This window comes from Phoca vitulina, unplaced genomic scaffold (genome assembly GCF_004348235.1).
Source record: "Phoca vitulina isolate PV1807 unplaced genomic scaffold, GSC_HSeal_1.0 scaffold62, whole genome shotgun sequence".
Classification (NCBI taxonomy): Eukaryota; Metazoa; Chordata; class Mammalia; order Carnivora; family Phocidae; genus Phoca; species Phoca vitulina.
The window spans coordinates 1733467-1746844 of NW_022589765.1; positions in this window are offsets into that span (position 1 = coordinate 1733467).

The window sequence follows — 13378 nt, forward strand, 5'->3', positions numbered from 1 at the left end:
AACCCTCAGTTTGTTTCCTGAGATTAAGAATTCCTCATATCAGTGAGGTCATATGATACATGTCTTTCTCTGTTTGACTTACTTCGCTCAGCATAACACCCTCCAGTTCCATCCACGTCGTTGCAAATGGCAAGATCTCATTCCTTTTGATGGCTGCATAATATTCCATTGTGTGTGTGTGTGTGTGTGTGTGTGTGTGTGTGTGTGTGCGCGTGTGTATGTGTGTGTATGTATATATATATATATATATATATACAACCATTTTACTTTATCTCACAATTTTGGGAGTCAGGAATACAGAGTTTTGCTTGACAATTCTGCTTCGTGTGTTGTTGACTAGGATCACTTTAATATTCAGTTAGCAGGTAAAATGATCTGGAAAATAGAAGATGGTTTCACTTATATACAGGATTGGCTGGAAGGCTGGGCACAGCTGGGCCCCTTACCCTTTTCATGTTGTTTCAAGAGCTCTCCTACTGATCTTGCCACCCATATAGTTGGACTTCTTACATGACAGTTCAGGGTTCTAAGAATCTATTGTGGAAGCTCTCTTAATGGTTAAGCCATTATATTTTGTTAGTCAAAACAATCATAAACCAGCTCAGATTTAAAGAGAGGAATATCAAATAATTTGTAGCTATCTTTAATCTGCCAAATTTAGCATAAGGGCTTTAACTGAAGCAATGTTTGTATTTAAGTGTTTGAACTATTGAATACAAATTTGTTGACTTCCTAGTATAAGTGTTCAGAATTTAGTGATACATGGTTTGATAACATGATTCTTACCCTCCATGAACTTACAGTTTAGGTTGATAGGGAGAGGAGTAAATATAAACTTACAATAGAATATGATAATTACTTTAATGGAGGTATATAAAGGGCAGCTGCGAACATAGAAAAGGGAGCAGGGAGGAGTCAGGGAAATTTTACCAGAAGAGAGAAAAACTCAGTTGATTCTAAGAACAGTAGTAGAAATTTGCCATACAGATAATAAGAAGACGGTATTCCGTAAGGAGAGGAAAAGCATGTTACTTGGAAATCCTTTCTTGTCCTTTTTATCCACTACCTAGATAATACTCTCCACTCCTTACTTTGTGTCCCACTATAGTTACACTTATTTCCATCATAGCACTTAAATCATCCATTGTATTTACACATGTATCTCCCCCATTAGAGCAAAACCTCCTTCATGGCAGAGATCACTTACTTATCTCTGTATCTGTGATGAGTGAAAGAAGATCTCAGAAAGGGATAAAAAGAGAATAATCTAGCAGTTCTTCTGACTTATTTTTTGGGTCCAATTTATGGGGATATTTTAGCCTGGAACTTCACAAAATTGTCAAGGCATGTCACTTTAGGCATAGAGCTGGAAACTTTCTTAAAATCCACCTCAAAGTGGGAAAAGAGATGCATTTTAGTATTATAAAAGTGCCTCTGTAGAGAGCCAAAAGGGAAGAGGCCTTGAGCTCCATCTCTTGTCCTGGCACTTCTTCTCCATTCAGAAAAGCATGAAAGGAATGCACTCGTGATGAACACAGGGTGTTGTATGTATGTGTTGAGTCACTAAATTCTACACCTGAAAATAATATTACATTGTATGTTAACTAACTGGAATTTAAATAAAAACTAGAAAAAAAAAGTAAATCCCCAATATCCAACAACAAAAAAGCATGAAAGTTAAGGAACTGGAAACATTTCTATAAATGAATGAATAAATGAAAAAAATAAAACAAAGCAAATGATGAAGTAACTAAATGTCAACATTAATTCCATTGTGGGAAGAAGTGACACTAAGCAAAGCCCTTTATTTTCATTTTTAAAAATTAAAGCAAATAAAAAGCTAACAAACGTTCTATCAACTGAGGTGAAAAAAAGCTTGTTTCCCCTCTAATCCTCTGCTTGAAGAATGGAGTCATAGTATGAATAACATCTTCAAAGTTCCCTGGTGAGATAGCCAAAATCAGAGAGTCCTTTTCTCAATAGAGCCTTGATCAAATACTTTCATACTAGATTCTCACATGAGCCAGGACAGTCTCAATAATTTCCCTGTCTAGTCAGCAATATTAAATCCTATAACAAGGGGATAGGGTAATTGGGTGATGTGATTGGCATTTGGTGTTATACGAAACTGATAAGTTATTGACCACTATATCTGAAACTAATGATGTACTATAAGTTAGCTAATTAAATTTAAATATAAATAAATAAAATAAATAAATAAAACCTATAACAAAGAGACTCCTTTCTCTTCACAAAAATTCAGCTTTACCTGATACCAAAGCCCTTGTAAGTAAATTATTATTAAAGAGAATAAAATAATGACTCCTTAGCTCAAGAAATCTTCTCAAGGCCATTCTGAAAACCCCAATTATGAGAAGAGCCCAGCCTGAGAAAGCAAGTGTGCAATTTTCATATGGGGTTGTAATGTTCAGAAACATGACTGTCACTTAAAGCAATTAATGCTGTAATAAATAAGGACACTTGTGATGGACAAGTAAGAATTGTGGACAAAAGAAAATACGAACATAATTAATGTGTTAATATATGTGTTAATAATTGCCCTCTCTTTAATGAGAGTCCCAATTTCTTCTTTAGCTACAGATCTTTCATTTCCATCTTTCTCTCCTGTGTATATAATTTGAATGCACATTTCCCCGGTTGTGAATTTTTTTCATATTAATACAATTATATTTTCATTTGAATGAACATTTATCTATATAGCACACATGCTTAGGGCTAAAATTGAAGAAAAACAAAAAGGAATTTTGATACATTTTCCCAAACCTCTTTTGTCTATAATGGAAATTATTAAAATTGTTTTATTATTGTGCATGGCAAGCTTCCCTAAATATTGTTGGCTTAACAAATATGTATGTCATTTTTACTTTACATTTATTGACATATCATATTACTTTGGAGAAGATAAAGGATTTATCTTTAGTACAAAGCCATTATTGCCATAATATTTCACAAGTGACTTGCCAATTTCCTCCATTATCATAAAATCCAAATTATCCCTGATGATCAACCAAGTCAGAAGTAAAGACAGAATAAAAGACACCATATTAAAGGAAAATTTAAAACAATTCATCATTGTCCCAGCTTGATTTTTTAATATAAACAACTTCAGATAAAATATTTAGAACTGTGCCCTTTTAATCTTTGTTTTTAAATAAAATGGGCTTATAATGTCTTAAGATCTAGTATCCCTAAAAATCTTTCCTCCCCACATATTAACATTTATTTTCTGCTCAATGCATATTTTGTTATTTACCAAATATAGGAAATTACTGTTACTTAATAAGAGCTGAGTTCCTATAATGTGCCAGGTACCATTTAGGTTGTTTCATATAATATTAACAATAACATTAATAACGACAGATAACATTTAACAAATGTTTACTATATCTCATGTATTATTCTAAGTGCTTACATTCATTTAATTATAAAAACCCTATGAGATAGCATAATTTTTACAATTTTACAGATGAGAATATTGAAACACATCAAGATTAAGTAACTCATGACAGCAAAAGCATGAGCAACAACAAAAAAAGCTTTTGTTCTTCAAACAACACCAACAAGAAAGTAAAAGGATTACCCACAAAATGGGAGAAACTATTTGCAAGTCATATATCTGATAAGGGACTTGTATCTCAAAAATATAAAGAACACTTACAATTCAATAATAAAAGACAGATAACCCAATTACCCAATTAGAAAATGGGGAAAGGTCTTGAATAGACATTTGTCCAAGGAAGATATATAAGGGATATCGTTTGTCATCATGGAAATGCAAATCAAAACCACAATAAAATACCACTTCACGGGGCGCCTGGGTGGCTTAGTCATTAAGCATCTGCCTTTGGCTCAGGTCGTGATCCCAAGGTCCTGGGATCGAGCCCTACATCGGGCTCCCTGCTCCGTGGGAAGCCTGCTTCTCCCTCTCCCTCTCCCCTTGCTTGTGTTCCTTCTCTCGCTATCTCTCTGTGTCAAATAAATAAATAAAATCTTTAAAAAAAATACCACTTCACATCAAATAGGATGGCTAGACAAAAAATCAGATAATAACAAGTGCTAACAAGGATGTAGAAAAAATAAAATCCCCATGCAAGTTTGGTGAACCATGTAAAATTGTACAGTCATTTTGGAAAGTAGTCTGGCAGTTCCTCAAATGATTAAATATAGAGTTACTATATGACCTAGCAATTCCACTCCTAGGTATTTATATACCCAAGAGAAATAAAAGCATATGCCTACACAAAAACTTATATACAAATGTTTATAGCAGTATTATTCACAATGGCCAAAAAATGGAAACAACCAAAATGCTCATCAGCTAACAAATGGAAAAACAAAATTTGATATATCTATACAATGTAATATTATTCTGCTATAAAAAGGAATGAAGCTATAACTCATGCTAAAACATGGATAAGTCTTGAAAACATTATGCTAATAAAAGAAGTCAGTCACGAAAGACCTCATATTGTATGATTCCATTCATATTAAATGTCCAGACAGGGAAAACTACAGAGACAGAAAGCAGATTAGTAAACCACTAATCTACTTAGGGCTAGAGCCGGGGGCAGGGGCGGGGGCTGGTGGAATAATAGCTAAATGATATGGGAGTTTCCTTTTGTGGCAGTGAAAATGTTCTAAAATTGACTGTGGTGATTGTTACACATATATATGAATATACTAAAAACAATTTAATTGTAAACTTTGAGTGAATTGTATGATATGAATTATATTTCAATAAAATGGTTTTTTAAAAAATATTAAATAACTTGTTCAAGATTTCACAGCTGGTAAGTGACAGAACTGGCAATTAAACTCATGCAGTTGAGTTCCTGAGTTCAAACTTTTAAGCACAATACCTTTAGACTCTTACAAGTTTTCTTTTGTTTAATCTTTACAGTAATCCAGAGAGGTGGGTACTGTTAATAAATACATGCTATAGATACATGATAAATGAATATATAGACATGGTCTTTGCCTTCAGGGAATCTTTAATTTAGCATGGAGGAGATATATGCATTAAAAAAAACTAAGCATAACACAAGACAAAATAAAATGAATATTGTAAAAGAGGTATGGAATGTTGGTAAAAAATGCAAAGAGATCAAAGAAGCATTTGTTATATAAAACTTTTGTTGGAGAACATTCAAAAAATTTAGTCCATAAATCACTATTACTTTGAAGTGACCAAAAGGGAGTTGGAAATAACATTTTTAGAAACTATTCAAAAACCTTCACTTCTCTATCTTACCCACCCATCATCACATTGCCCACAAAATGAAATTCAAACTTCCTATCAATGATATTTAGGATCTATCACCCTCTGGCTTTAAATGAACTTCCTAGCTTCATATGATCCTAACACACATCCTATTCTCTAGCCATGTAAGCCATGTCTTTTCAGGCCTCACCACTTCTTGTCATGATTCCAGTATGGAATCCCATTTCTCCCTTCTCTTTTTATCAAAAAGGCAATTTTCATGGCTCAGTTGAAATTTCATCCCCTCCACTACATTATGCAGTTCCTGTAGGTAGAGACCATGCATCATATATTCATTCATCTTTTCTAGAACTTTAAGCACCATAAATGTTTGTTGAATAAATTTCTGCTAGTTCCAGAGAACAACTATAAAATTGTTCCCTCTATTATACCTATTCTTATTTATTTTTTTAAGTTTTTATTTAAATTCCAGTTAGTTAACATACACTGTAATATTAGTGTCAGATGTACAATACAGTGATTCAACACTTCCACACAACACGTGGTGCTCATCACAAGTATACTCCTTAATCCCCATCATCTATTTCACCCATCCTACCACTCCTCCCTCGGGTAATCATCAGTTTGTTCTCCATAGTTAAGAGTCTATTTACTCATTCTCTCTTCTTTTTTTCCCTTTGCTCATTTGTTTTGTTTCTTAAATTCCATATATGAGTAAAATCATATGGTATTTGTCTTTCTCTGACTTATTTCATTTAGCATAATACTCTGTAGCTTCATGCATGTTGCTGGAAATGGATTTCATTCTTTTTTATTATACCTGTTCTTATTTAGGTGTTAGTGTCACAAGCCTGTTGTAGACCTCATTATCAATTGTCACTTGAAACAATTAGCTTATACATGAACTGTAATGCCTCTAGACCAAGTACCTCGAGGACTCGGAATTTATATTTCATCTCTGTATCTCTAATACTGTGCTTACTACACATTAGAACTATAGTAAAGTGTTAGTGAACAAATAAATATCCTAGTGACATAAAACATGCACATATTGTTATTATACAGATCATATCTCAACAATATAAATAATGGACACAACATACACTTTTATAGCTTAAAAAGTTGCATAAGTGAAGATCAGTATCTAACAGTGCAAATATTGCTTTGCCACTCTCATTTCCCTTAAATTGTGCTGTCAATCCTTAGTTTCAAGACATTTGTTATCACAGCTGTTTCTTAAATAACTCAAGTCTGGTTATAAAAGAGAATTAACATAAAAACACATTTAAATGTATGTGATGTCAGAAAATAAAGTGTCACCATGAATGCTATAATTAAGGCTAAAAAGGCAACTAGACTATAAGCACATAATTTTAAGGCTTTTATTTCTCACAGAAAGATTTGTGAAGGTAAAAGTTTTCATGGTTGTTCTTAGCCTATTTTATTTTAGAAAGTTTTGAAAAAATGTGTCACTATTTTATAGTGAATTTGGCCTAAAATACATATTCTAGTCACTCAGAAATTATTTATATGCTTTTCTTACTGCTAAATGATTCAAAACAATTTCATTTTAAAATGTCAAGCTTGTCATGTGTGCAATACTGAATGGTGATGTGTAATGTTGCCATAATTAAGTGACTTTTATTTTCAAAATTGAAAAAAATTTATGGAAATTTTAAATAGCATATTTTAAATAGTATGCACTATAAGGATTTCTGTTTCTGCACAGAAGAGAAAAATCTGATGTTTGCTCTATTCTCTGCAGTTGTAGATATTAAAGTTTCTGGTAGTCAGAAAGAGAGGAGAAGAAAAAGAGAGAGGGAGGAGGGCTCTCTTTTTTTTCCAAAATATGCTCTTTTTAAATTTTTTTCTTGCTTTTCCAAAAACATTTACATGACAGAAATATTCTATTTGAAAAGTCAAAAAGAAGAAATATTGCTCCCTCTCAGTAATCCATGCCTCACTTATTATTATTATTATTGTAAATAGAAACATGGCATGAGATCTACTCTCCTAAATTTTCAATTGTACAATACAGATATTACTAAGTGTAAGCACAATGTTGTACACCATATCTCTAGAATTTTTGATCTTGCATGACTGAAACTTTATACCCATTGAAAGAAACTCCCCATTTCCGGGGCACCTGGGTGGCTCAGTTGTTAAGCGTCTGCCTTTGGCTCAGGTCATGATCCCAGGGTCCTGGGATCGAGCCCTGCATCGGGCTCCTTGCTCCGCGGGGAAGCCTGCTTTTCCCTCTCCCACTCCCCCTGCTTGTGTTCCCTCTCTCTCTGTGTCTCTCTCTGTCAAATAAATAAATAAAATCTTAAAAAAAAAAAAAAGAAACTCCCCATTTCCTCCTCCTCCCAGTTGCTGACAACCATCATTCCATTTTCTTCTTTGATGAGTCTGACTACTTTAGATACTTCATACAAATAAAATCATGAAGTATTTGTCCTTCTGTGACTGGCTTATTTCACTTCGCAGAATGTCCTCAAAGTTCATCCAGGCTGTAGCATATGACAGAATTTCCTTCCTTTTTAAGGCTGAATAATATTCCAACATATGTATATACACATTTCCTTTATTTATTTATCCATCAGTAGACATTTAGATTGTTTCCACCTTCTGGCTATTGTGACTACTGCCACAATGAAATGGTAGTGCAAATATCTCCTCATGATCCCGACTTCGATTTTCTTGAATAGCTGGAAGGATTTCTGGATAACATAGTAGTTGTGTTTTTAATGTTTTGAGGAACCTCCATACTGTTTTCCAGAGCAACTGCAACATTTTTACATCTCCACCAACAATGCACAAAAGTTCCAATTTCTCATCTTCATTAATGATTGTTATTTTCTGTTTTTTTTTATAATGGCCATTCTAAAGGTGCAAGGTAATATATCATTGTGCTTTTCATTTACATTTCTCCGATGATTAGTGATGCTGAGAATTTTTTCATATATGATGGCCATTAGTGTGTCTTCTTTGGAGAAATGTCTATTGAAGTTTGCCCATTTTTAAATTTTTTTATTTTATTTTAAATCCCAGTATAGTCAACATACAGTGTTAATATTAGCTTCAGGTATACAATATAGTGATTCAACAACTGCATCCATCACCCAGTGCTCATCACAAGTGCACTCCTTAATCCCCATTGCCTATTTTACCAATCCCCTCACCCACCTCCCCTCTGGTAACCATCAGTTTGTTCTCTATAGTAAAGAGTCTGTTTCTTGGTTTGCCTCTCTCTCTCTTCTTTTTTTTCCCTTTGCTCATTTTTTTTGTTTCTTAAATTCCACATATGAGTGAAATCATATGGTATTTGTCTTTCTCTGACTTATTTCCTTTAGCATTATACTCTCTAGATCTCCCCATGTCATTGCAGGTGGCAAGATTTCATTCTTTTTATGGCTGCATAATATTCCATCATGTATATATACCACATCTTCTTTATCCATTCATCTATTGATGGACACTGAGCTGCTTCCACAATTTGGCTATTGTAGATAATGCTACTATAAACACAGGGGTGCATGTATCCCTTTGAATTAGTGTTTTTGTATTTCATGGGCAAATACCCAGTAGTACGATTGTGAGATCATAGAGTACATCTATTTTTAACTTTTTGAGGAGCCTCCATACTGTTTAGCAGAATTGCTGAACCAGTTTGCATTCCTACCAACAATGCAAAAGGGTTCCTTTTTCTCCACATCCTCACCAACACTTGTTTCTTGTGTTTTTTATTTTAGCCATTCTGAAGGTGTGGGCTGATATCTCATTGTAGGCAGAAGAAATGAACAGACATTTCTCTGAAGAAGACATCCAGATGGCCAACAGACACATGGAAAGATGCTCAACATCACTCATCATCAAGGAAATGCAAATCAAAACTACAATGAGTTATCTCCTGACACCTGTTGGCCCATTTTTTAATCAGGTTGTTTCTATGCTGTTGAGATGTAGAAGTTCCCTACATATTTCGGATGTAACCCTTTATCAAATATATGATTTGTAAATATTTTCTCCCATTCCATAGGTTGCCTTTTCACTCTATTCCCTTTTCAGTGCAGAAGCTTTTGTAGTTTGATATACTCCCACTTGGAGTAGGAGCTAAGAGAAAGAGCAAGTAAAAATGGGCAAATGTCTTTATTGGGAGTCTGGATGGAATAAACAAGCAAAAGACATAAGGTGATTTTATTGGTGTGTTTGAATGTCACTAAGTCATAGTCAGGAAAGGGAAAGAAGGAACTTAAGCCGGGGACCAGCCTTATTACACTGGTGCACCTGGTCACCTGGACAGGGTGCTCAAGCCTGTCTGTGGAGATGTTGAGGCAGAAGGAAATTATGAATTTTTAAAACTTAGAAGTGTTATTCTTATGTGTTAAACCTTTGTTGCCATCACAGAGATAAATCCCACTTGGTCATGCTGTATTATCCTTTTTAATAAGCTGTTGAATTCTGTTTGCTGGTATTTTATTGAGAATTTTTGCATTTACATTCATAAGGGATACTGCCCTGTAGTATTCTGTGTTTTTTTTTTGGCTTTGATATCAGAGTAATACCACCCCTATAAAATGAGTTTAGAAGTACTCCGTCCTCTTCAATTTTTTGGAAGAGTTTGAGAAGGACTGGCATTAATTCTTCTTTAAATGTTTGGTAAAATTCACCATCTGGTCCTGGGCTTTTCTTTGTTGGGAGATATTTGATTACTGATCCAATATCCTTACTAGTTTCAAGAATGTTCAAATTTTCTACTTCTTCATGATTAAGTCTTCATAGTTATATATTTCTATGAATTTATGCATTTCTTTTAGTTTGGTCAATTTGTTGGCATATAACTCTTCAGGGTAGTCTCTTTTAATGCTTTTTTATTTCTGGGGCATCAGCCATAATGTCTCCTCTTCATTTCTGATTTTATTTTTCTTAATCTAACTTTATCAATTTTGTTTATCTTTTTAAAAAAACAACTCTGTTTCATTTATTTTTCCATTGTTTTTCTATTCTCTATTTCCTTTATTTCTGCTCTTTTGTTATTCCTTCCATCAGCTTTAGGCTTAGTTCTTTTTCTTTTTCCCTGAGGTGTAGAGTTAGGTTGATAATTTTCTTCTTTTATTGTAGACATATATGGCTATAAACTTACTACTATATTATTGCTTTTGCTGCATACATAAGTCTTAGTATGTTGTATTTTCATTTTCATTTATCTCAAGATATTTTCTAACTTCCCTTTTGTTTCTTCTTTGACCCATTGCTTGTTCAAGAGTGTGCTGTTTAATTTTGACATTTGTGAATTTTCCAGTTTTCTTTCTACTCTTGATTTCTAGTTTTCATTACATTGTAGTTGGAAAAGATACTTTGTATGATTTCAATCTTCTTAAATTTGTTAAGACTTGTTTTGTGATCTAATATGTGATTTATTCTGGAGAAATGTTCCATGTGTGCTTGAGAGTATATGTATTCTGCTGTTAGGCAATGTTTTTTATATATGTTTATAAGGCCTTTTTGGTCTTTAGTATTGTTCAAGTGCTCTGTTTCCTTATTGACCTTATGTCTGTATGTTCTATCCATTATTGAAAGTGGGGTATTAATATCTCCTACAATTATTGTGTCACTATCTATTTCTCCCTTCAGTGCTGTTACGGTTTGCTTCATATACTTAGGTACTCTGATGTTGAGTGCATGTATATTTGCAATTGTTATATCTTTCTGGTGATGACCCTTTTATCATTATATTATGTCCTTCTTTGTCTCTTGTGACAGTTTGGGGCTTAGTGTCTATTTTGTTTGATGTAAGTGCAGCCTGCTTTCTTTTGGTTGCCATACTCATGGAATAAAATGGAATATCTCTTGATATTTATTCATTCAGCCACTCTATGTCTTTTGGTTGGAAAGTTTAATCCATTTATATTTAAATTAATTATTGATAGGAAAGTATTTACTATTTACTATTATTATTTACTATTGTCATTTTGTTAAGTGTTTTCTATTAGTCTTGTAGTTCCTTTGTCTTTTCCTCTCTTGCTGTATTCCTTTATATTTCATTGATTTTTTTTGTAGTAACATGCTTTGATTTCTTCCTCTTTTTCTTTTGTATATTTTCTATAGGTGTTTTCTTTGTGGTTACCATGGGGCTTACATAAATCATCTTATACTTATAACAGTTATAATCTATTTTAGGCTGGTAACAATTTAGGTTCAGTTGCATACCAAAACTACACTTTATTTCTCTCCTCCTCCAACACTTTATGTTACATATATTACATCTTTCTATGCTATGTATTCATTAACATATTTTTATAGGTAATTATTTTTTATTCTTTTAATTTCTATGCCAGAGTTAAAAGTGATTTATGCATCACTGTTACAGTATTATAGTATTCTGTATTTGTCTATATATTTACCTTTACCAATGAGCTTTATAGTTTCATATCTTTCATGTTAGTGTTTAGCATATTTTTATTCCAACCTGAAGGACTCTCTTTAGCATTTCTTGTGAGGCAGATCTAGTGGTGAATTCCCTCAGCTTTTGTTTCTCTGGGAATGTTTTTATCTCTCCTTCATTTTTAAAACACATTTTTGCCAAGTATGATATTCTTGGATGGCAGGTATTTTAATTTTGGCACTTTGAATATATCATCCTGCTTCCTTCTGGCCTGCAAAATTTCTGCTGAGAAATCCACTGATAGTCTTATGGGGATTCTCTTGTACATGATGAGTTGTTTTTATCTTGTTGTTTTCAAAACCCTTTGTCCTTGAATTTTGACAATTTAATTACAATATGTCTCAGTGTGGTCTTTTTTTTTTTTTAGGGTCAAGTGGTATTCTTGAATCTGGATGCCCATTTCCTTCCCTAAATTTGGAAAAATTTGGGCCATTATTTCTTTAAATAAGCTTTCTGACCCTTTCTCTCTCTTTTCCTTCTGGGACTCCTGTAATGTGGTGTCTCATCAGTCCCTTAGGCTTTTTTTTTTCTTCTTTTTTATTATGTTATGTTAGTCACCATACAGTACATCATTAGTTTTTGATGTAGTGTTCCATGATTCATTGTTTGTGTATAACACCCAGTGCTCCATGCAATACGTGCCCTCCTTAATACCCATCACTGGGCTAACCCATCCCTCCCCTCTAAAACCCTCAGTTTGTTTTCCAGAGTCCATAGTCTCTCATGGTTTGTCTCCCCCTCCGATTTCCCCCCCTTCATTTTTCCCTTCCTTCTCCTAATGTCTTCCATGCTATTCTTTATGTTCCATAATAGGTGAAACCGTATGATAATTGACTTTCTCTGTGTGACTTATTTCTCTTAGCATAATCTCCTCCAGTTCCATCCATGTTGATGTAAAAGTTGGGTATTCATCCTTTCTGATGGCTGAGTAATATTCCATTGTCTATATGGATCACATCTTCTTTATCCATTCATCTGTTGAAGGGCATCTCGGCTCTTTCCACAGTTTGGCTATTGTGGACATTACTGCTATGAACATTGGGGTGCATATGGCCCTTCTTTTCACTACATCTGTATCTTTGGGGTAAATGCCCAGTAGTACTGCTGGGTCATAGGGTAGCTCTATTTTTAACTTTTTGAGGAACTTCCACACTGTTTTCCAAAGTGGCTGTACCAACTTGCATTCCCACCAACAGTGTAAGAGGGTTCCCCTTTCTCCACAACCTCTCCAACATTTGTTGTTTCTTGCCTTGTCAATTTTTGTCATTCTAACTGGTATAAGGTGGTATCTCAATGTGGTTTTGATTTGAATGTCCCTGATGGCTAATGATGATGAACAGTTTTTCATGTGTCTGTTAGCCATTTGTATGTCTTCTTTGGAGAAGTGTCTGTTCATGTCTTCTGCCCATTTCTTGACTGGATTGTTTTTTGGGTGTTGAGTTTGAGAAGTTCTTTGTAGATCTAGGATATCAGCCCTTTGTCTGTAGTGTCATTTGCAAATATCTTCTCCCATTCTGTGGGTTGCCTCTTTGTTTTGTTGACTGTTTCCTTGCTGTGCAGAAGCTTTTTAGTTGATGAAGTCCTAAAAGTTCATTTTTGCTTTTGTTTCACTTGCCTTTGGAGACGTGTCTTGAGAGAAGTTGCTGTGGCCAATGTCGAAGAGGTTACTGCCTATGTTCTCCTCTAGGATT